General features: G+C 47.6%; 1 protein-coding gene across 4 annotated transcripts in view; it reads left to right on the top strand.

The window, feature by feature from the left end:
- AP4B1 (adaptor related protein complex 4 subunit beta 1) overlaps nt 1–22,058 on the top strand; it is a 286,861-nt gene that overhangs the window by 42,173 nt on the left and 222,630 nt on the right. The gene's annotated exons all lie outside the window — the stretch shown is intronic.

Genomic DNA, 22,058 nt, shown 5'->3' on the forward strand with positions numbered 1-22,058 from the left:
ATAAGTATTATGATTATATTTAATACATTTAAGACGGGGTGTTGAGAAAATGGAAAAGGGGAATTTCAAAAAAGCAGAAGATATATACATTTTATACAGATTGAAATCCTCTGCAAATTTATTTTCAGCAACAGAATTATTCACAGTAGCTTCTGAACTTCACATTCTCTCCCGGTAATTCATTTAAGGGTTTCCAGCTCTGAGAATGTTGGAATTTGAGATTTAGCTGGATTTTCTCCATCCATTTTCCCCATTGGCTGGGTGCTACTCATTTTTTAAGTGTATTTAGAGTACTTTGTGTAAGCACACTCCAAATTTTGCAACATGCCAAGCTTGAGGATAATGCAATTAGTCATTTTCCACACCTATCTCCAGAATAAAGTTGGCGGTGAGCATACAAAAACTTGTTATTATGCTCCAGCTTCTCCCTGACCGTGCTGGCATTCATCCGTTGTATTTTATACATCATGACTGGGTTCTACAAAGCTTTAATAGAAAGAAATGCTACTATTTAGTAATATTAGAGGCATTTGAAACGCATATTAAGCAAGGACATATTAAACTACATATGTTTGGCTCAAATTCTGACCAATTTTCTCCTACCATCATCTCTCTGCCTTTTTAGGAGATGAGAGCTTTCATGCTTGTTTTGTAGTGATTGATCTATGCCGACAGCTGTAGTAGTAGTCTTCTTCTATCATTTAACATTAAGGTACAATGACTTAACACTGTGCTTGATACAGTCATGCTAATGAAGAGTTTGTAACTTATCTTACTGTTATGTCTTAGCGAACCTACAGATGTTTACTATTTTGGGTTTATAAAACATTTTAATATTGATGTACTTTTAAAATGTTCTCAACTGCCGTCCTTTTATGATACCAGGAGCCAATGGAGCCTGTTACTTTCAAAGATCAGTATTTTACTTGAATTTTTGCTACATAAGCCATTGTGGTTTATCAGTACTAGTTTTATTAAATGTTCTTAAAGCACTTGAATGATTGTTTCGAGACAAAATCCTCATGATGCTTACAAAAGTCAGAAAGTTAACCACTCCATAGTAATATGATTTGTTTGCAGTATACACATTCCTATTCCAATAATACCCAAGACCATCAAACGCCTTAAATGTGATTCAGAGATAATACAGCAGTTATCAAATACGGGTCACTATTGTCCCTTTCCTTGCAATCCACTTACACAGATCCGTGAGCAGATTCAGCAGACCACAAAAAGTACTCTGGATTTAGGAATCATTTGTAAAAAGGAATAGTTATTCCTCAATATCAAAAGCTCGTGGACACCAATAATTTGCATATTACCTTAAATCCATAAAGATAGCACCAACTCCTAGGTCGCACAATTGTGTCAGGTTGTGGGTCCATTTTGTAACCCATAGGCAAATACATTGATTCCTTTATTAAGGAGTTCGTACTCCTAACTAACACTTACATCACGGACAGCACTGATCCTGTTTTACTATTGAAGTCATGGAATTTAATACCAATCTTGATCTTTTGGTGTGGATAGAGGAAGAATCTTTGCACACCAATATTCCTCCACAGGAGGGACTTCCCATATTGAGAATTTGTTGAACACTGGACCCTTACCCACGAAGGTCCCTACTGATTTATTTTGTTAAACTCCTTGATATAGCTCTTAAACAGAACTATTTTCTGTATAAAGACACATATTATCTACAGAAGAAAGGAATTTCACTGGGCGCATGCTTTGCCCCTAATTATGCTGTCCTCTACGTAGATAACTTTGAATATTCAATGGTACTTACATTTAATATCCTTTTTTTGCTAACATTTGCTTATGGAAGCAACAGATTGATAATATTTTGTTGATTCGGAGAGGCAGTAAGTACTCCCCCTGTTTTTTTATGAATTGGCTGAGTAAAGAACATCCACATCAGACTTTTGCTTTTGATGCTAAGGCTATTTATATACCTTTTTTCTTATAATTTTTTTCTTCTGAGTTTTATACAGCGTGAACTTGACCCAAAGGCATCAGAGCGTTTTACATGAGCGCCAGTTGCTTTACATAAGGACACATTTATTTTTGTTAGGCACGGGAAGATTAAGTGATTTGTTCAGAATCCCAGGATGTTGAGCGTCGTTGCTGAGACTCTAACCCGGTTCCCCAGATTTGAGGTCGACCGCCCTAGCCATTAGGCCACATGCTCTACTTTCTTAGGTCTTCCCATTCATGCAGAAGAAGGGAAGCTAGGTACATCACTATATCGTAGACCAATGAAAAAGGACACACCCTTACAGTATTCAAGCAATCAAACTAGGGGTGTACGCGATGACTTACCTTTTTTTGCATTTCCTACAAATTTGTAGGAATTTCAAGTGTCACAAAGAATATTTTCTCGAGGCGTAGGTTCTTGCCAAAAAAAATGACATGACGGGGGTATTCAAAACATTTATTCTCTCGAACTCTGAAAAGGGCTTGGTATTGCCCTTGAGAGGCTTTACTCACCACCAAACAAAGAAAGGTCAATAATCACATCCCATTTGTCTCTACTTTTGGTCCATCAAGCAATAAAATCAGTAAGATTATTAGGAAAAATTGGACAGTACTGCAATTTTATCGGTCTCTTGGTGATCCTCCTTTATTTTCCTAAAAAAGGGAACATAACCTAAAAGATCACTCAGTGCATGCACTGACTTTTTTTGTACTTTTATTTTTAGTATTCAAAAAACCTTTATTAAGGACCAACAGTAGACGTACAGTTCAGCTTACTGCCTAAAACCATTTCTCGGCTGGCATGGCGACATTGCATATATTAAAGACGGATAGGCATCGGGGGTAGGGGGATACACAGCAAGCCGCCTACAACCCTTTGGGCCGTCCGCGTCAATGGGAGCATTCGACAGTGAAGGCGGAGTCATCATTGCAAACATACATGGTATTTATAACAATAATGCATAAACAAAGGCGTTTTGCTTAAGAAAAAGAAAGAAAAAACCTGATTCCACTTATATATCACATGTCAGCAAAATTGTAATCGTGATGAGTAGGTGTCGTGGCACATGAGTACAATATCTGCGACATATGCCGTCTTGAGCCTACTGATGCACGGCAGGTGCACGTGTTGCCGGAGGGGGGAGACCGTCAGAGAGTAGATGATACCTATCATGAGGTGTTTGCGCTATTAGCCACAGCGTTGTCTAGTAAGTAAGTTTGCAACGGAACCCATATATCTCTCGGGCGTGATGAAGGGGGTAGGAGTTCTCCATATATGTGTAGCTGCTCCTGGCAATATACCAGGTCTTGGAGCCAGTCCTTAAATTTCGGCGCCCTCCCCTCCCCCATCTGCAGGAGATTTTTCTAGACTGGAATCAAGCATCCAAGGACCGGTTTCTGGCTATCAGCCTTCTTCAGCCTGGATAGCTTGACTCCAGTGATGTGGAGAGCCTGGGACTCACGTCTGAGCATACCCAGCCCACTCGGGGTGAACATTGCAAAAAACACAGTTGATGGACAGAATGCAGAACACTGTCTTACATTCACCCCAGTACAAGGATCTGGGCTTAAATCCATCTTTTTTTGCACTCCACACCACCCTAGGTCAGACAATGGCTATATGCAAATCAGCCTTGACCCTGTGCCTCATGGGAACAGTCCAGCCCAAACTACCAAGCCATGTCTTTCCTAGACCGGAATCAAGCATCCAAGGACCGGTTTCTGGCTATCAGCCTTCTTCAGCCTGGATAGCTTGACTCTAGTGATGTGGAGAGCCTGGGACTCACGTCTGAGCATACCCAGCCCACTCGGGGTGAAAATTGCAAAAAACACAGTTGATGGATAGAATGCAGAACAATGTCTTACATTCACCCCAGTACAAGGATCTGGGCCTAAATCCATCGTTTATTTGCACTCCACACCACCCTAGGTCAGACAATGGCTATATGCAAATCAGCCTTGACCCTGTGCCTCATGGCAACAGTCCAGCCGGGCTGAAGACTGCTGGAATGCCAGAAATCGGTGCTCGGAAGCTTGTTTCTGGTCCAGGGAAGACATGGCTTGGCAGTTCGGGCTGGACTGTTCCCATGAGGCACAGGGTCAGACTGATTTGCATATAGCCATGTCTGAACTGGGGTGGCAGAGTGGGCTAAAGAACGGTGATGGATTAAACCCAGATTTTTTGACTGGGTGCGAGTGTTTGATTGATTCAGATGCTCCGTCCATCACCACCCCCTTTTGTACCGCTTTTGGCCACCATAAGTGTGGCAGGGTATGCTCAGACGTGAGTCCCTTGCTCACTTTGCCACTGGATTCAAGCAAGCCGGGCTGAAGACGGCTGGAATGCCAGAACCCGGTCCTCGGAAGCTTGTTTCCGGTCCAGGGAAGACATGGCTTGGCAGTTCTGGCTGGACTGTTCCCATGAGGCGCAGGGTCAGACTGATTTGCATATAGCCATGTCTGAACTGGGGTGGCAGAGTGGGCTAAAGAACGGTGATGGATTAACCCCAGATCTTTTGACTGGGTGTGAGTGTTTGATTGATTCAGATGCTCCGTCCATCACCACCCCCTTTTGTACCGCTTTTGGCCGCCATAAGTGTGGCAGGGTATGCTCAGACGTGAGTCCCTTGCTCACTTTGCCACTGGATTCAAGCAAGCCGGGCTGAAGATGGCTGGAATGCCAGAAACCGGTCCAGGGAAGACATGGCTTGGCAGTTCGGACTGGACTGTTCCCATGAGGCACAGGGTCAGACTGATTTGCATATAGCCATGTCTGAACTGGGGTGGCAGAGTGGGCTAAAGAACGGCGATGGATTAAACCCAGATCCTTTGACTGGGTGTGAGTGCTTGATTGATTCAGATGCTCCGTCCATCACCACCCCCTTTTGTACCGCTTTTGGCCGCCATAAGTGTGGCAGGGTATGCTCAGACGTGAGTCCCTTGCTCACTTTGCCACTGGATTCAAGCAAGCCGGGCTGAAGACAGTTGGAATGCCAGAAACCGGTCCTCGGAAGCTTGTTTCCGGTCCAGGGAAGACATGGCTTGGCAGTTCGGGCTGGACTGTTCCCATGACGCACAGGGTCAGACTGATTTGCATATAGCCATGTCTGAACTGGGGTGGCAGAGTGGGCTAAAGAACGGTGATGGATTAAACCCAGATCTTTTGACTGGGTGTGAGTGTTTGATTGATTCAGATGCTCCGTCCATCACCACCCCCTTTTGTACCATTATACAAACAACAGCATGATCATTTATTGGCATTAGTGTTCAGACAACTATTTCTAAAGAAAGTACATACAATTATAAAGAAATGGCAATTTGGTACGTTGCTTTCTAAAGCTGTTTTGTGTTAAATTGCAGTATTTTAGCATAGGTGCTATGTGAGTCACTAACTCTAGAACGCAGATTTGCACTCAGTTTTATGGAAGCTGAAACTGGCTCTGCAAACCGCCAATGAATGCCACTAGCGTTTCTCATGTGTTGTGCCTAGTACGAATAGAGGTGCCAAACCATGCTATTACCGTTGCACAAAACATAGTTGTTCTTACACCTGTGTAGTCAGTCAAATTCTGAAAATTCCCCATCTGTGAAATCGTCAGACATCCGAAGCTTAGTTGACAAGCATTGGCATATCCAATAGGCCTCGCCTTTGGGACCTTATAAGTGTTTAGCCATGAAACGGTTAATGTTGTTGCACCAAGGATATTGTGCTGGATAGCTAAACACTTATAACTTGTTTTTTTACTTTTGCAACCCATAAAAAAATAGGTTTATACCAACCTAAAGCGGTTTGTAATATTTCTATTTGATATACTTCTTATACATAATTGTAATCTTTCTATGCAGCACTTTCCTTTTTCTGATCTTCCGTTACTGTTCTTTCCTGATAATGACCTGTTGAATCATGTAAAGGTCGAAACACCGTCAACAATATATCGGCTGGAAAAGAATTGGATAAACTTTATAGGAAAACAGAATCTTGTTGAATTATGATCTATTCAAGAACATTGTTCTTATTATGGATGAACGTTGTTACAACGCATGCTTTTACCACGCATGCCTTTACAACGCAGGTTTTTCAACGCAAGTCGTTACAACGACTTGTGTTGGGGGGTGCTGGATAGTGAATAGTTTCATTTACTATTCCAACTCCAGTCCCTTTCGATAGTAGGGAAGGTGTTGGATAGTACATTAAACTCTTACCTATCCTAGAGCGCACCCCAGCGCAAGTCGTTGTAATGTCTTGCGTTGAAAAACCTGCGTTGTAAAGGTACTGTGTGGTAAAAGTTGCGCCGTAAAGGATGTTTCCCTCTTATTATTATTTCTTGTTCTATGTAAAATTATTTTGCCGCTTGCACTTTTTGAGCACGTTCTTTGCACATTGAACTTGAAACACTTTTTCAATGTTGTTTAAAAACAGTTACTGAATATATTGTAACTATCCACTTTGCATCATACTTCTCTACTTCTTATGACGGTATGAATTACCTTATGTTAAATTTATGATCATCGGTTTTTGTATAATACCTTTAGGACATTTTTTTTGTTATTATTTTTACCCAGGTCCCTTGGAGGTTTAAGGGTGACTCCTATTATTTTATAATGAGATTAATTCAAGCATTCCATCCATTACTTTGTTTGTGTACTTTAACCCATTTATAATCACAAGCCTCTCACAAGCCTCAAAAAGCGCCTTGCCAAAAATAGTTCATATGTACATTCTTAATAGCCCACCAATGCTCTAGGATTTTTTTTTTTAACTGAAAATATTGTGCTTCCTATATATTTCTTGCTACCCTCATGCTTAGAGAAGCCATTGTGATAACCTTACTGAAGCCTGGAATGTGTGACTCCTACAGACCACTATCACTAATTAACATGGACAAGAAGATTCTGACAAAAATAATTGCATCCCAATTGTTGCCTCTTCTGCAGTGACTGGTGTTACCAGATCAGTCTGGTTTTATACCAGGGGGCTCTATATAAGACAATCTCAGAACTCTGTTCTTGGTAGTTCACCAAATACGACCAGAGTTATGGCATTAGCAGTGTTTTTGTATGCCACAAACAGTTGATTAAATCAAAAGGCCAGATCTGTTGATGGTGCTAAATAGGCTGGGACTGGGTAAAAAAACAATAACAGTTTCGCCTTTGCAAAAGTTTGAGCTTTTGGCATTGCAAATTATAACACTTTTATTTATGTTTTGGTTTTCAAAACAGATAAATAAATGGCATTGTCATTTACAATGCCAATAGCTTAATCTCTCGCAAATTCACGTCTTTACGCAAGTTTGAGCAATTGACATTGTAAATATCACGTTTTATTTATGTTTCAAAAACACACACAGAGGCACACACACAGCCACACCCACACACAGAGGCACACCCACATACACACAGAGCCACACACACAGAGCCACACACACACACACAGAGCCACACACACACACACACACAGAGCCGCACACACACAGAGCCGCACACACACACACACAGCCACACACACACACAGAGCCACACACACACAGAGCCACACACACACAGAGCTACACACACACAGAGCCACACACACACACACACACAGAGCCAGCCACACACACAGAGCCACACACACGCAGGTGTGCGCCAGCGCGCGCCCTGTGAGGTGTTGGACTGATTTGGTGAGAAGGGGCTTTGCCAAAAGTATTGTGAGGAGCTTGGTGGAAATTCTCGACCATGTGCAGGCCCTTCAGGTAATCTATCCTTCATGCAGGCCAGTCAGAGATGCATCATACATAGCTAAGCTTGTGGTAACCAGTTCGATGCCCCTCCACTTGAAGTTCCCATAGTCCTTAGTGAGCTTCTCCTTGTGAGTTATGGACTTTTTGCTTCTGCTGGAACTTGCCAAGTCGTGCGAGGGCCATGGGCTTCGTGATGGTACAGGTGAGCTTTAGAGCCTCTTTGCGCGTTCTCACCTGGTTTTGCAAGAACAGAGACCTGAGATATAGTCGCCTTTGACCCAGCAACACCGGGCTGCAGCAAATAATGTGCCCTGCTGATTCTGTACGGTACTGACACAGGCGACATCCCTTGTTCCCAGACACACTGTGTTTCCAAAGGGTCCTGAAGTCCAGAATTGGCAGTGCATGGATCCTAGTTTTCAATATGTTCCGGAGGGCTGTCCTCCCCAGCCCTGCTTTCAAGTAAGGTTGACTTACTGTAATTTTATGTGACTGGACGAGGCCCTCAGCGCCAGGGATATAAGCATGGCACTTTTGACCTCGGTGGCATGACCTGACAGCAGACATATATGCACGCTGCACCTGCACATGAAAGCGCGGACTCCAGCAGCAGGCCCATGTTTAGAGCATGCCTACATGGACTGCGGACATGCGCTCCTGACCCTAGGCACTCTGCCCATCGGTGGCATGCTCTCCATCCACAGACGCCACAGCTTTACCCCTGTTGCTTCCACCCTCCCCCCCAGCTGTCCTTCCACTTGGTGGTAGAACCACGTCCGAGGCTCGGTGACAGGCTACAGAGGGCATGAGAAGGATGAAACCTGCAGCATGCCACGTGCTTCCTTTGTGTGGGGTGCACGCGTGCAGCCACGGATGCAAGGGCACATACACACGAGAGCAATGCGAACCAGCCTCTCAAGGCACAAGAGCACATGAGCACAAGACTCGAGCCCCACATACCGGGACTCAGCAGCAGGACTCCAGTCTCTTCTCCATCACCCGGGCCCCCCTCCTGGGGCCCAGGGCTTCACCGCCATGCTGGGGGAGGCGGGGTAGGCTCCCGTCCTCCCTGCTCACCTGCAATGCTTTCTCTCCTGTCTGGTGCCATCGCGGGGCTCTCCTCTACGCATGGGAGGCCCGCAGCACAGCTCACGCCGCAGACTCTGCAGCCGGCGAGGTTCCAGGCTGCCTCCGTTCCTGGGGCTCCCTCCTGCACATGGGAGCCCCGACGATTAGCCGTCATGCTCCTCTTCTTTTTCCGTGGTTCCCTCAGCACCCAGGAGCCCTGCAACAGGCCACACTTCCTCTTCCTCCGGCCGGCGGCGGCGGGCGGGACTTCCTGACGGATTGCAGGCCCCGCCCCCGTCCTGGAAGAAGATGCCTGACTTCCGGTTTCGCGGAGGGCCAGAAGGATGGTTACAAGTAAAAAGAATAAAGAACAGACAGTAAAAAGCATTGGCAAATAACGTGTTGCCCCCAGCCCAGAGAATGAAGTAACTTCTGAGTAGGCCGATGTGCACATGTGGTCAGTCAAACTGCAGTCAGCGCAAGAGAGCCGTCGTGGCTGAAGTGTCCTGACCCGCCGCCCCCAGGATGCAAAGGGTTAATTATCGCAGTAGAACAGACCAAAGGTGACCCCCAAAGTCCCCCATGTCTGCCCATGTATGTGTTTGTGGAAGAAGAGAAAATCGTGGAGAGGGATGCAGGGGTAATGAACAAGACCAGTATCTTGTATGTAACCCACCCACCCCAGCACCATGAAAAAATGGCAGCGCAAGCATAGTGACAAAAAAAAAAATAAGACAACACCACTATGGCCCATGACGTAAACAAAGGGGCGGAGCGAGTAAAAATCACCAGCACGCCCACGAATCTGCTCCAAGAATTACTGACAGATCTCTTCCAATGGCTAGCCTCCATTTATGGAGCTAGCAAATGGAAGAGAGAGGCGGGTGAAAGCCCCTTACTGAAAAACATAAAATTTCGCCTGCGCGACACTGCTTACGCAGTGAACGCCAGGCGAAACCTAAAAATGGACTATGTTCCTTTCTAGTAGGCCGGTTCCCAGGATCAACGTCTATAACCAAATGTCTCCCCAGATTGTCCTAGGTCACCAATAATAATGGCATTAGCAATAGAACCACTGGCGTGCCTGATGAGCAAATTTCATGGTGATAGGGGTATCCAGTTTGGATCTTGCAAAATACTAATATCACTCTATGCCGATGATATTCTCTTGTTCGTTAAAAACCCAGTTATGAACCTAAACGCACTGACTGATGAGATTACTGACTATGGACAGTGATCTGGACTACTGTATAAACTGGCCCAAGTTCTTAATGATGCTGCTTACAAGCGGCCCAACTTTCTGAGGTTACTTTATCTGCTGTAATGGCAAACAGCCTCAGTGTGATATGAAGGTATACAATTTCATAGCGTTCTGTCTGAAAAGTATGAAACTATTGTGGACAGAATAGCTGTAAATATGGAGAAATGTATTATATTGCCCCTGAACCATGGCTGGATGAATAGCACTGATGAAGATGGTCATTTTACCTTAATTATTTCTGAATGTAGCTGTGCCATTAAACTGTAGTAGTTTCTAACTAGGCTTGCCTGTGCGGGAAAGCAGCTGTGTAAAAGTTTAATAATGCTACAAAAACCATATGCGCAGACCTGGTTTGCGGTATGCAATTTTGATGTACATTACCTGATAGCTCAGACACGATTTGCAGTTCATTGATTTAGCAACACTAGGCAAGAACCGCAAAGAGGCCTCTTTAAACCACCAATCGGACCCGGGGACGGAATACATACCATAAATTGTACACTTTTGGTATGGGCTGGACTGGCACAATTACGTGCAATTGAGACCGGGAATTCACCTTAAATACCACAGAATCGCCATTACGAGTCACGTATGATCAATAACGTATACATTAGAAAGATTTATAGGATGGGAGATCTCTTAAAAGATACCCGTTTGCTTCTAGGACTGAATATCTCAGTAGAGGAAGTTCCCCCCCCCCCCCCCCCCCCTAGATGTTTTTCACTATCACAGACTGAGAGAATCGGTCAAACAGGTGTTCCCTGCTTTTCTTTAAGAACCTAAGGAGTGGAGATTGTTGTCCTTAGTAGCTGTGAGGCCGCCCCCTAGGATGCTTGTCCTAACAATTTACAATCTGGTTCAGAGTGATATGAAATTAGAAGATAATAGAACTAGGGTGAAATGGGCACACGATCTGGGAATAGAGGTGCCGCAGGATTAATGGGCATTTTGTTGTGCCAAACAAAGGAAGTGCCTTTGAATGGCTGACATAGATTACTCCATTATAAGTATTTACATCAATTATACCATACACCAATTAGTATGGTAAGATATGGTGGGAGGGACAATAATAATTGTACCAGGTGTTATGCTCAGAGGCGGATTTCCTGCATTTGGAATGGAGCTGCCTGAAAATAGCTCCTTTCTGGTAACCACTTCTTTCAACGTTAAAAGGGATGACAGAATTGATCCAGATAGCTGTACCAGTAGCCGTACCGATACTGGCGCTACTAGGTTATGTGAAGAAAATTCCCAAAAAGCAGTAGAAAATGTGTGAGCATAGCACTGTTGGGGAAGAGACCAGTGGCAAGACTGGAATGGTACGTCACTTCCTACTATAAAGGTCTTGGTAAAAGACGTAGCCCAATGTTATGTGCACTTTGAAAACCTAGAACACCCTACTCCCTGTGTCATTGCTCCCGTGGGATTTTTGTGGGCCCCTGGGAAGATATTTGTTAACGAAGGATGCAAGAGTGGAATATCCAGTTGAGGGAGTTGACAGTGTAAATGGTCAATCGTACATGTGTGTATTGGTAACTGTGTTTTCTTGCCTTGCAATTATTGCAGACACAAAAACATTTTATTGATTTCTCTAGATTGATGTGAAGTATCTGAGAAGTGGCTAAACACTAGCTCATCTTTTATGCTCTTGTTTGTCCTATACATTATGCTAGGTATACTGCAAAGAGTATCACTATTCTGTCCTTTTTCATTTCCCAATGTTTTTCCATTAGTCTCTTGATCAGATATGAATGATCTGAGTAAGTGGGGATCATCATCATGTCAATCACTTTTGTTCTCAGTGTGTAAGGGTCGGATGGTCCCAGTTCGTGCACACTTCAAACACACACTTCACAAGAGGGCAGGATCATACAAATTGGGACATTGGATTAGGGAATTGGGACTTCTATATATTACATTGCATTGTGGTGTTTTAACTTTAAACCTTTATTTACCCTTTTTCTACTGTCCACCCATCATTGGTTGTTTAGTCGATTCTTCCCTTGCCTTTTCTACCTGCATCGCCTTTCTTTCTTCTTCTGCTTCCAGATATTAACCCTTTGTTAGATTTGTTGCTGCTCTTTTTATTGCATCTACTGTTATTTTTTTTACATATCATGCTCTCTATTTTCTTTATGTAAGTCTGTACTTGGACATTACATTTTTTTGTGTCATAATGTTTTATTGGAGATAAAAGATAGGCAATTTCATGTGATACAAAACAATATAGTAAATCCTAAATCGGTATGTGACAAAGAATATTCATCTGTAATATTTTAAAGAAGGGGAAAAAGGAGAGAGAAGAAAAGGGAAGAGGGGGAAAAGGAGAAGACAAAAAACGATATATAGGGAGGGAGAGAAAAGAAAAGAGAATTAAAATGTCATGAATCGCAAAGAAAGGGGGTCCACGCCTGTTGGAATATTTGTTCTTGGTCTTGCATCGTATATATTACCTGTTCATATGATGCTGTCTGTATCATCGCAACCATCTTGGAGGGAAGATTAGGTGATTGCCACACTCTTAATACACATAGTTTAGCAGTAGAAAGTGCAGTGTGTAAGAGTCGACTCTGAGGTTGTGAAATACTAGGAAAAATTCTAAGGTCATGTAGTAAAATAGTGGCAGGTGTGAGAGGGAGTGAAAGAGGAATAGTTTCTAGTAGTGTAGCTCCTATTTGTAACCAAAATTGCTTTATAATAGGACATTCATAAATTATATGCATGAGGTCACCATTAGCTCCAGAGCATCTCCAACACTTAGAATGCGATGATAATTCAGCTCGTTGCAATGGACCTTACATTTATTGTGCCTTTCCTTTTCAAATACTAGAGAACTCTTGTTTGTATTATTCCATTGTTTTTGCCCACCCACCATGTTTCCCCAGTGTTGAAAATGACCATTCTTTCTGTGGTATCACCCCAGATGTTTGCCTTGACTGTTTTTGTGTGCTGTAGAACTCTGTGCACTTTACCCCTGCTCACCATTGGTGAAGTGCCTGTGCTTCCCCTTTGATCGTGAAGAAATGGGCATACTTAAGATTGGCATATTTAACTTACCTATAATTCCCTAGTATGTGTTACAAAGTTTACCCAGGGCCTGTAATTTAAATGCCACAAGTTGACTGGAGCACCCATTGTTCCATTCACGATAGTGTAAACATCATTGCAGGTTTGCCATGTGTAACCTGACTGTGCAGGCTTAAGCTGCAAATTTACCCACCTTCAAGATAACTTTGTTTTGACATGCCTAAACATTCCTTTTAAATATTTATAAGTCACCCCAAAGTAGGCCTTTCTGCTCAGAAGGCATGGCATTTAAAAGTGAAAAGGTTCTAAAGGCAATTTTCACTGCAGCAGGGTTGGCTGCTCCATGGAAAAGCATTAGGATGCAATGTTAAATTTAATAACGTTATCTATTGGGGATCCCTCTGTGGTAGCGTAGTCGGATGATTTTCCTGGTGCAATATGGGTAGTGTGGATAGAGAATCTTCATTTAATTAACCCCCTTTATGGGCCTGGAGTACAATCAAGCCTCCAGAATTAGAGGTGGCACTATGTCAGTCAGTACCCGAGTTCTGTGATGAAATCGAGAGAAATAGATATTTGGCTTCGGTCGACGTTGGATAAAGTGACTCCCTTGAGAGATTTTCTGCTCTGCAGTTCTCCAGTTTATTAGCATCAGAAAAACAAGTTGTTGAGACTCTAAAGAGCTTGGAGAAGATAATATTTATCTGCTGATAAGGGCAGATACAATGAGGCCCTAAGGAAATATCCTGCGGCCATTAAAGCTGACCATGCCCCATAATTTGAAGTAAAATTGCTAGTGCCACGAATAGCCCATTTGAAATTTTTGAAATATTTAAGATGTTTTTGTACCTGAAGGTACCTCAGCCAATTATTGTCCCTTCTGATAATTAATTGAGAAAATGATAAACATTGAGGCTAATCTTCGGGCTGCCACTGACAATCTAAGATGAGATGTGAACTTGTTTCCAGACAAAGTCTGTAGGTATGGGGAAGTGTGCTTTTCTTCTGGCAGGAGGATCAGCTGGACTGTGCCTAGGAACGTAATGAACTTCAAAGAGGCCCACTCTGCTACAGGCACATGTTTGCTTTTGCCCATCCCCCCCAAATCCAGTCAGGCACCATTCCCAGTGGGAAATGAGATGCCCTGGAACTAGTTAAAAGTGCTCATTTGCCTGGCCACACCTTTTGGGTAGGCACGCATTCTCTGTACAAGGGGATAATGCTTTCACCCTGTTGGATTTAGTCAGAGAGGGGAACTGTGGGATTGTTTGCAGGATTGGCACACATGGACTGGTGAAAAAGTAGGTAGGGTTGCCCCTGGGAAGTTTGATCCTATTGGTAAGGGAGAGGCTAGGAACTCCTTCACTCACAGGCTGGTGCCAGACATAAATGTGGCACCCACAGTACCCTCCTCGGAACAATTTCTGGACCTGTGGAAGAACAGAACCCTGAACCTGCAGTCTGTGACCTGAGAAGAGCCTTGAAGATTGGATCTGCTCCTCCTCTTGTCCTGTTCAAGCTACAAGGGCGCAACAAGCTTTTTTCTACAACTTCCCATCTGCCCTGTGCAGTTGTCCTCTACTGGAGTTAGTTTTGACCCCAAAGTGGTGTCCCCAAGGTCCTGGACCCATGGCTGGAGTCAAAGTGTATCCCACCTATGTTTTCCTGAAACCTGGAACTTAGAAACCTTTTGGCTCCAAAGTACTCTACCAATGTACCAAGCTGATCAGACAAAAGTTACTTCTGGCCAAAGGTTCAGGTTCCTCCCACTTAGAGCTTTTATTCAACAGCACATCCGATTCAGCGGTACGTTGAAGAGAAGGAATCTGGCCTCGTGTAGCCATCTACGACTACAGCTTGTAGCCTTGCCTTGCTGGAAAGTCAAAGTCCTCTCTGAGCTAGCAGAAGTCCAGCAATCACAGTGCATCAAGCGATATCCTTTGGTGAGTGGTGTTGGCTGTTGTCCATTCTTCGCAACCAATCGGCACTCCTGGGTCCGACAGACTTGAGTGCAACTTTTTACTTTCAAATTTGTTTTTATTGGTTTGAAGAGCATCATTGGTCACTACAATGCAAGGGAGTTGTAGCATGCAAAAGAGGCATTCAGGCAGATAAGATCCACATTGTACAGAGAGTATATGAATGTTCATTTGCGCCTGGTAGAGCAGGGATACGGTACTAGAGGTGCAGACACTCCTTGCTACGCAGCAATGAAACCATAATAAGAAAAACCCCAACTGTAACCCCCCCGAGTTCCCCCGTCCCACCACCCTGTTCCCACCCGCCCAGTGTGCCAGTCATGTGGGGCAGTCGAGGCCTCAGCCACATGATAATGAAAGCGGTCACTCAGGTGGATGTGTGGAGTCATTCGTGTTTGCGGTAAGTCTAAGAATACGTAGGTATTTAGGGCACTTGATCTCATTAAATTCCCTGGATAGAAGGGAGAGCAGTGGGAGCCACACCTTTTGGTAAGCAGCCGTGGACTGCGTAATCGTGGCGTGAATGCCCTCCATGCCTAGGGTAAACCATATCTTATGTAGCCAACCCGTGTGAGTAGGTCTAGTGGTGGAGCCCCATAGGGATAGGATGTGTTGTGTCGCGGCCTGCATAGCCACTCCCATCTGGCGACCTCTAAGGGATTTCAGGGGGAATGTGAGTGCCTTGGGTAACCCCAAAATGGCGTAAGCCGGGAATCTAGGTATTTCGGTTTCAAATACTGAATCAATGTCGTCTAGGACAGCCTTCCAATAGTCTTGAACCTCTCTGCATTCCCATAGAATGTGTGTTAGAGTGCCCCTTTCCCCACAGCCCCTCCAGCACGACGAGCTGCACGCGGGGTTACCTTTGTTGAGCCGGGCCGGAGTAAGGTGCCAATATATAGCCAGTTTCGTCGCTGTTTCCTTAGCAGCTGTGTTGCGGGTGGTATGTGCCGATCTATAGTAGACATAGCTCCATTCCTTATGGGACAGTGCTCTCCCCAGTTCTGCCTCCCAGCGCCTCTGGCCCGCTGTTTTGCCTGTCGGGGGGGTTGGTGTAAGCATTTTGTAAAGGTCTGTAATGAGGTGCTTGTCAGAGTTCTTCGTCACCAGCCATTTCTCGAAGACGGTCATGGGCCTACCTACCATGGGGAGAATGTCCGGATGGGTGAGCCAGTGTCGGAGTTGGAAATACTGGAAAAGCTGAGGGGAAACTACATCGTAGCTTTGAATTATGTCTGCGAGAGGGAGGAAACCTCTCAAGTCAAAAAGGTGACCGGTGGAGAAGCTACCAATTCCGCACCATTGCGGGAAGGTGTTGGGGTCCTTGCCCGGAGGGAACTCCGGGTTATCCAGAACAGGCGTAAGGGGAGAGGGGAAAGTAGTAAGACCCCGTTTGGCCGCAACCGTGTTCCAGACCTGCATGACAGTGCGGGTGACAGGGGATAGCAACATGTAGCATGGTCTGTGTTGTCGAAGAAGAAACGGGATCTTCCAAAGGGAGGTTCCCGCCATTGCTCTGTCCTGGAATAACCAGCGTGTTTCGGACTCTGGCCTAAACCATTCCACCAGGTATCGGAGCTGCGCCGTTTGGAAATATTGCAGCAAGTTGGGGATGCCAAGACCACCCTCCGCTGTGGACCTATAAACTAGGTGTTTATTTAGGCGCGCACGTTTGCCCTCCCAAATGAAGTGATGGATAGCAGCTTGGAGGGCTGGAATGGTGCCCCTGGGGGGGAGCAGAGGGAGAGTCTGAAAAAGTTACAGGATCTTAGGCAGAGTCGACATCTTGACCGCCGCAATGCGGCCAAGTAGAGACAGTGGTTGTTTGGCCCACCGAGCCAGGTCAGACCGGATCCGGGAGGAGAGGGTCGTGTAATTGAGAGCCAGCATCGAGTCTGTGGAAGCCGTGAGTGTTATACCTAGGTATGGAAGCTGTGTCGCAGAGGAGACACCTCCCCCGTAAGCAGGAGGGGAAGTGTGTTTGTGGGCATTCCTGCCCAAGGGTAAAATAAGGGATTTCCCTTTGTTGATTTTGAAGCCGGAAATATCGCCAAATGATTCCAGCTCCTTCAGGAATGCGGGGACGGAGTCGTCCGGTGCATCCAGAGCGGCAATGAGGTCATCAGCATAGAGGCCTATGATGTGAGGCTCGCGGTCAAAACTCATGCCTCGGATGGTAGGGTTGTCGCAGATCTTCTGCGCAAGAGGCTCTACATAAAGGGCGAAAAGAAGGGGCGAGAGGGGGCACCCTTGCCTCGTGCCCTGCTGGATTTCCAAATGGATCAGAACGCAAGCCTCCCAAGCAGACGCGAGCTTGGGGGCGGTGGTAACAGCTCGCGATCCAGGCCTGGAACCTGTCACCCATGCGGAAGCGCCGTAGGACCTGTTGAAGGAAGTGCCAGTCCACTCGGTCAAACGCTTTCTCCGCGTCAATGGCCAGCAAGGCGGAGTCCGAGTTCTGAAAGTGAGCCTTATCTATCAGATGTAAAATGCGTTTAGTATTGTCGCTACATTGGCGATTGGGGACAAAGCCGGATTGGTCCGGTTCTAAGATCCCAGGCAGACATGGGCCAAGGCTCGAAGCCAAGATCCCAATGAAGATCTTCAGGTCCAAATTAAGTAGGGATATGGGGCGGAAAGCCGAGCAGCTGGAGGGTTTTTGCCTGGTTTGAGCAGTACGACAATCTCAGCCGCTAACATGTCAGGGGGGATAGAACTCGGGCCTTCGAAGGAATTAAAAAGTCATGTGAGGACCGGGGCTAGCAGTTGACAATAGGTTTTATAAAACCCGGCCGAGAATCCATCTGGGCCCGGAGACTTCAGAGGGCGCAGGCGAGAGATAGCAGCAATGACTTCATCTAAGTGGATAGGGGCGTCCAAGGAATTCACATTGTCGTGGTACAGCTCCGTTATATTCGCCGATTCTAAGTATCGATGGATCTCCTCCGGCAAGACCTCGTCAGCTTTGTATATTTGTAGCGTAAAACGTACGGAATGCTTCTGCTATCTGAGCCTCGCCAGAGATGTCTTGGCCAGTATCATCCGTCAAACTAGTAATTTGAGAGCTTTGAGTCATCGCTCTCAGGGCGCTAGCAAGTAAGCGGCCCGTTTTGTTCCCCCCGACGTAGTAAGAGTGGCGTAAGAGTAAAGCGGTAAATTCTGCCCGGTCCGTGTCCAGACTGGCCAGCTGGGCTCTGGTGGATTTAAGTTGCCTCCATATCCTTGGGGCACCTGTGCGGCTATGGACCCTCTCGAGTTCCGAGACACGGGCCGTGAGGTCAGCCCTCTTCGCTCAATATATTTGAGAATAGGGAGCAAATCGGGTGAGCCCAAGATGTGGTCCAACCTAGCGTATGTGTGATGAACGTGCGAGTAGAATGTGAATTGCGATGAAGTGGGGTGTGCAGATCTCCAAAGGTCCACCAGACCATGGTCCCGCAGCCACTCTTTTCCAGCCGCTGTTATGGCCCCTGTGTCCCCGCTCCGACGACCTGATCTGTCTATGTCTGAGTCCATCATTAAGTTAAGGTCCACCCCGACAAGCAGAAGCGAGGTTGACGGCTCCGAGACGGCTTGTTTCAGGAAGCGTTCTTGACCCGAGTTCGGGGCGTACAATGAAGCAATTGTAAAGCGTTGCCCCCCTAGAAGGAAGGTGTGTACTAGCAGCCTGCCCTTAATCTCCCCCACTTTGTCCCCCATGGAGCCGCGGAAGCGCTTGGAGATTAAAATAGCCACTCCCGCCTTTTTTGTCCGGAGTGAGGAAAAGAGTTGTTGGGGAAAAGCGTGCGAGCGCATCCTGTGCCAGTCTTTAGGTAAGAGGTGGGTTTCTTGGAGTAGGCATATATCTGCCTCGGAATTCTCTAAGTACGAGATCACCGCTCTCCTCTTTATCAGGTTGTTCAGACCCTTAGCATTAAGGGTCAATACCTTCAGAGTAGACTCCATCACGGGGGGATCATGTAAACCCTGATCTGTGTAGTGGCAAACTTCCTTCGGGACCGAAGGGGTGAGACACAACAGGGTCACTGCAAACTTACCCCTTTCAGCACACTGGGCCACCCCCCATGCACTCCTCCCCCCCCCCCCCCAAACATCTCCTTCCCAAACAACCCAACTGTCAAACTGACTACTCATAGTCCATAGCCATAGTCCCAAAGTTGAACATGCCCCCCCTCCTCCCCACTCCCGCCCCCAATCCCTTCAACCAAGAAAAGACATAGTCCCAGTCCTGCCAGTCCGCGCAGGGCCGTGGTAAAGGTTCGTACAAGGGTCATATCTGATGGCGGCCACGCCGGCCAAACACCCAACCCCCCTCCCTCCCTTTCTCCCCCCGAGCACCAGCGATGGTCAAGCTGTGAATGATCTCCCGGTCTCGGGTACGAGTTATTCGGAGGTGGAGGAAGTCTCTTTGGCCACCTCTGCCACTGCAGTTGCCCTTTCTTGTGAGATGATGGTCGCGTCTGGCTTCAAGCGATGCGAGGGGGACCGTCTCCGGCCCACCGTCTGCCAGCCCCCCCCTGGAGGGCCCTCGTGGGTTTCTTGCCGGTGGTACATCGGCATCTTGATCAATTCCCAGAAGGGTGCAGGTGTCCGTAAGTGATCTCAGTTGTTGTAGGGTTCCATTGCATTTGAAAATTAGCCTGAATGGGTGACCCCAGGAGTAAGGGATCTCTTGGCTTCTCAGGAAGTCCTTTGCTATTTTAAACTCCTTACTTTTCTGCAATGTGATGGCCGACAGGTCCTGATATAGGGCGACCGAGTTACCCTGGAACTGAAGGGGTTGTGCTTGTCGGGCCTCCCGTAGGATCTGCTTCTTCAGCGGAAAGTCAGGGAGAAAGGCCAGGATGTCCGGCGGAGGGGCAGAGGCGCGCCGAGGCAATCCGACCTTGTGCGCTCTGTGGTCCGGAACAGGGCTTGTAAGTATCCCACGACGTTGGTCCCCTCCGCTTTTTGAGGGACTCCCCCGGACCCGAATGTTATTGCGCCAGGAACGGTTTTCAAGGTCCTCCGCGTGGGCGTGAAGGTCCAGCTGCTGGTCCGTGAGTCTCAGGACTTCTTGTTGGAGCTGTGTGATTTTGTCGCTCCTGGTATGGTCAGCCTCCTCGATCGCCTCCACCCGTTCACCAAGCCCCTCAATATCTCGCCGAAGTTCACAGACCTCGCCCGCCACCTCTTGCTTCAGGGACTTAAAGGCGTCTCTGAGGGAATTAACAGGGTCTCTAGGAATGATCTAGTTATGGGTACCTGGTCGTCAGGTGGTGTGAGCAAGGTTTTCGCGGCCACCGGGGAAGGTGGGTCTTTGCTGGGTTTGAGTTGGGACTTGGCCAGCATTTCGGGAAGTGTTTGTGGCCCCTTCTTCCCTCTAAGGGATGACATAGTTCGGCCCGCAACAGAAGTGATCCGGGCGGCCGGCCCTGGGTTCTCGAATAGAGGACAGGGAACCAGCGGCTGAGTGCCAAGGGCAGCTCGTGTGCCGTTGTTGTGTGTGAGGGAGTTGCTTGGCGTTCTCTGGGCACATGCCCGCGAGGTAGTCGTGGTCGAGCGTGCAGCCGAGCAATGCACAGCAATGGAGCGAGCAGATGCAAAGCCTCTCAACCGCTAAACAGGCCCCCAGCAGACACTTGTGCGTTCCCAGATGAGCAGGCCGCCACATTCAGTCCGACGGCCACTGGTGTCCCCCTTCGCGCAGTCGTGGTCCCCTTTAGGCAACTCCCCGGTGGCCCCCGTGTCATCCCACGAGGCAGAGGTTTCCGGTTGCAAGGACCGGAGGTCTGTGGTTCCTCCCCTGTAATGGCGGTGAAGTTCGGCCTGGCTATTGTTCCCTGCCGGGAGCTCGATTGTGCCCCCCTAGCCCTCCACGCAGCGCCCGCCTCCGCTCACCTCACCTTCCTTCCTGCGCTGTGGTTGTAGCTCTGCAGGGCCTTGTTCCTCTCGCTCCGGTGTGCCCTGGTCCGGGGCAAATCCTCCGCCACCTGAGCCTCGGGGTGCGGCACCTGGGTCAGCCTGGTCCGAAATGAAGCGGTGTGGGGCACTGCCGACCAGGCATCCCCCTCGTTGCGGGACCGATCGGAGGGGCCCTCACGGAGGACCATGGGCTGGCGGTTAGTAGGCCCAAAGCCGGAGCCTCGATTTTACTGTGCCCGGCCGGGTCGTTCATCACCGCGGGCTGGGATGAGTGCGCCACGCGGGGGCCCGACTCCTCAGGGCCAGCGGCCGGGGGCCCCATCAGCAAAGTCCGCTGGTGTCTGGTCGCCTCCTTGACGTGAAGGATAGGGGCGGCGGGCCTTAGGCCGGTTAGCTGCTCATTGCGGCCGCCATTACGGCGGCCGTGACCGGAGAACTCACGGCGTCCTCTGCTTCTCCAGCGTGTGTAGGCGCCACCGCAGGATCCTCACCGTGTGCCGCTGCTGATGCCGACTACTCCCGGTGCTGTAGGGAGATCGGCGTCGCCGCATCTCGTTTGCGGGCACAGGTCATTTAGCCGCTCGTCGCGGCCGCCATTGCCGGAGCCGCAGGCCGGCGATCTGGGTACGTCTGCTGCTCCCCTCGAGTGTATGGGCGCTGTAACGGGGTCACCGCCGTGTTCTGCTGTTGGCGCCGACTACTCCCGGTGGTTTAGGGAGATCAGCGATGTAATTTGGCGCTTATGGGCAGGGAGCCTCGCAGACCTGCGTCCGATCACGCTGCCATCTTGGACACGCCCCCGAGTGCAACTTTTGACCGCCAAGGAGTAGTCTATATGGTAGCACAGTGGCAGTTAGCTGTGATTTTCTGGAAGTGGCTCCTAACAAGCCAGAACAGGGTACTTCAGCGCTTATAATCCTGGTGCCGGAACAGTGAGTCAGCTGACTGACTCTTGGAGTTCACCTTTTCTGTCTGGGGCTCAGGGGTGCCTTACCTTCGAGCTAGGCAAAATAGGCAAGTCCTCTCTTTGCAAGCCCAAAGAGAAGCAGTCCATTGGATGTTGCAGCCTCTCTCGCCAGGTCCAGGGGTCAGCAGGGCAGTCCTTCTTCGGTCCTCCCTCCA

Source organism: Lissotriton vulgaris, chromosome 5 (assembly GCF_964263255.1).
Source record: "Lissotriton vulgaris chromosome 5, aLisVul1.2, whole genome shotgun sequence".
Lineage (NCBI taxonomy): Eukaryota > Metazoa > Chordata > Amphibia > Caudata > Salamandridae > Lissotriton > Lissotriton vulgaris.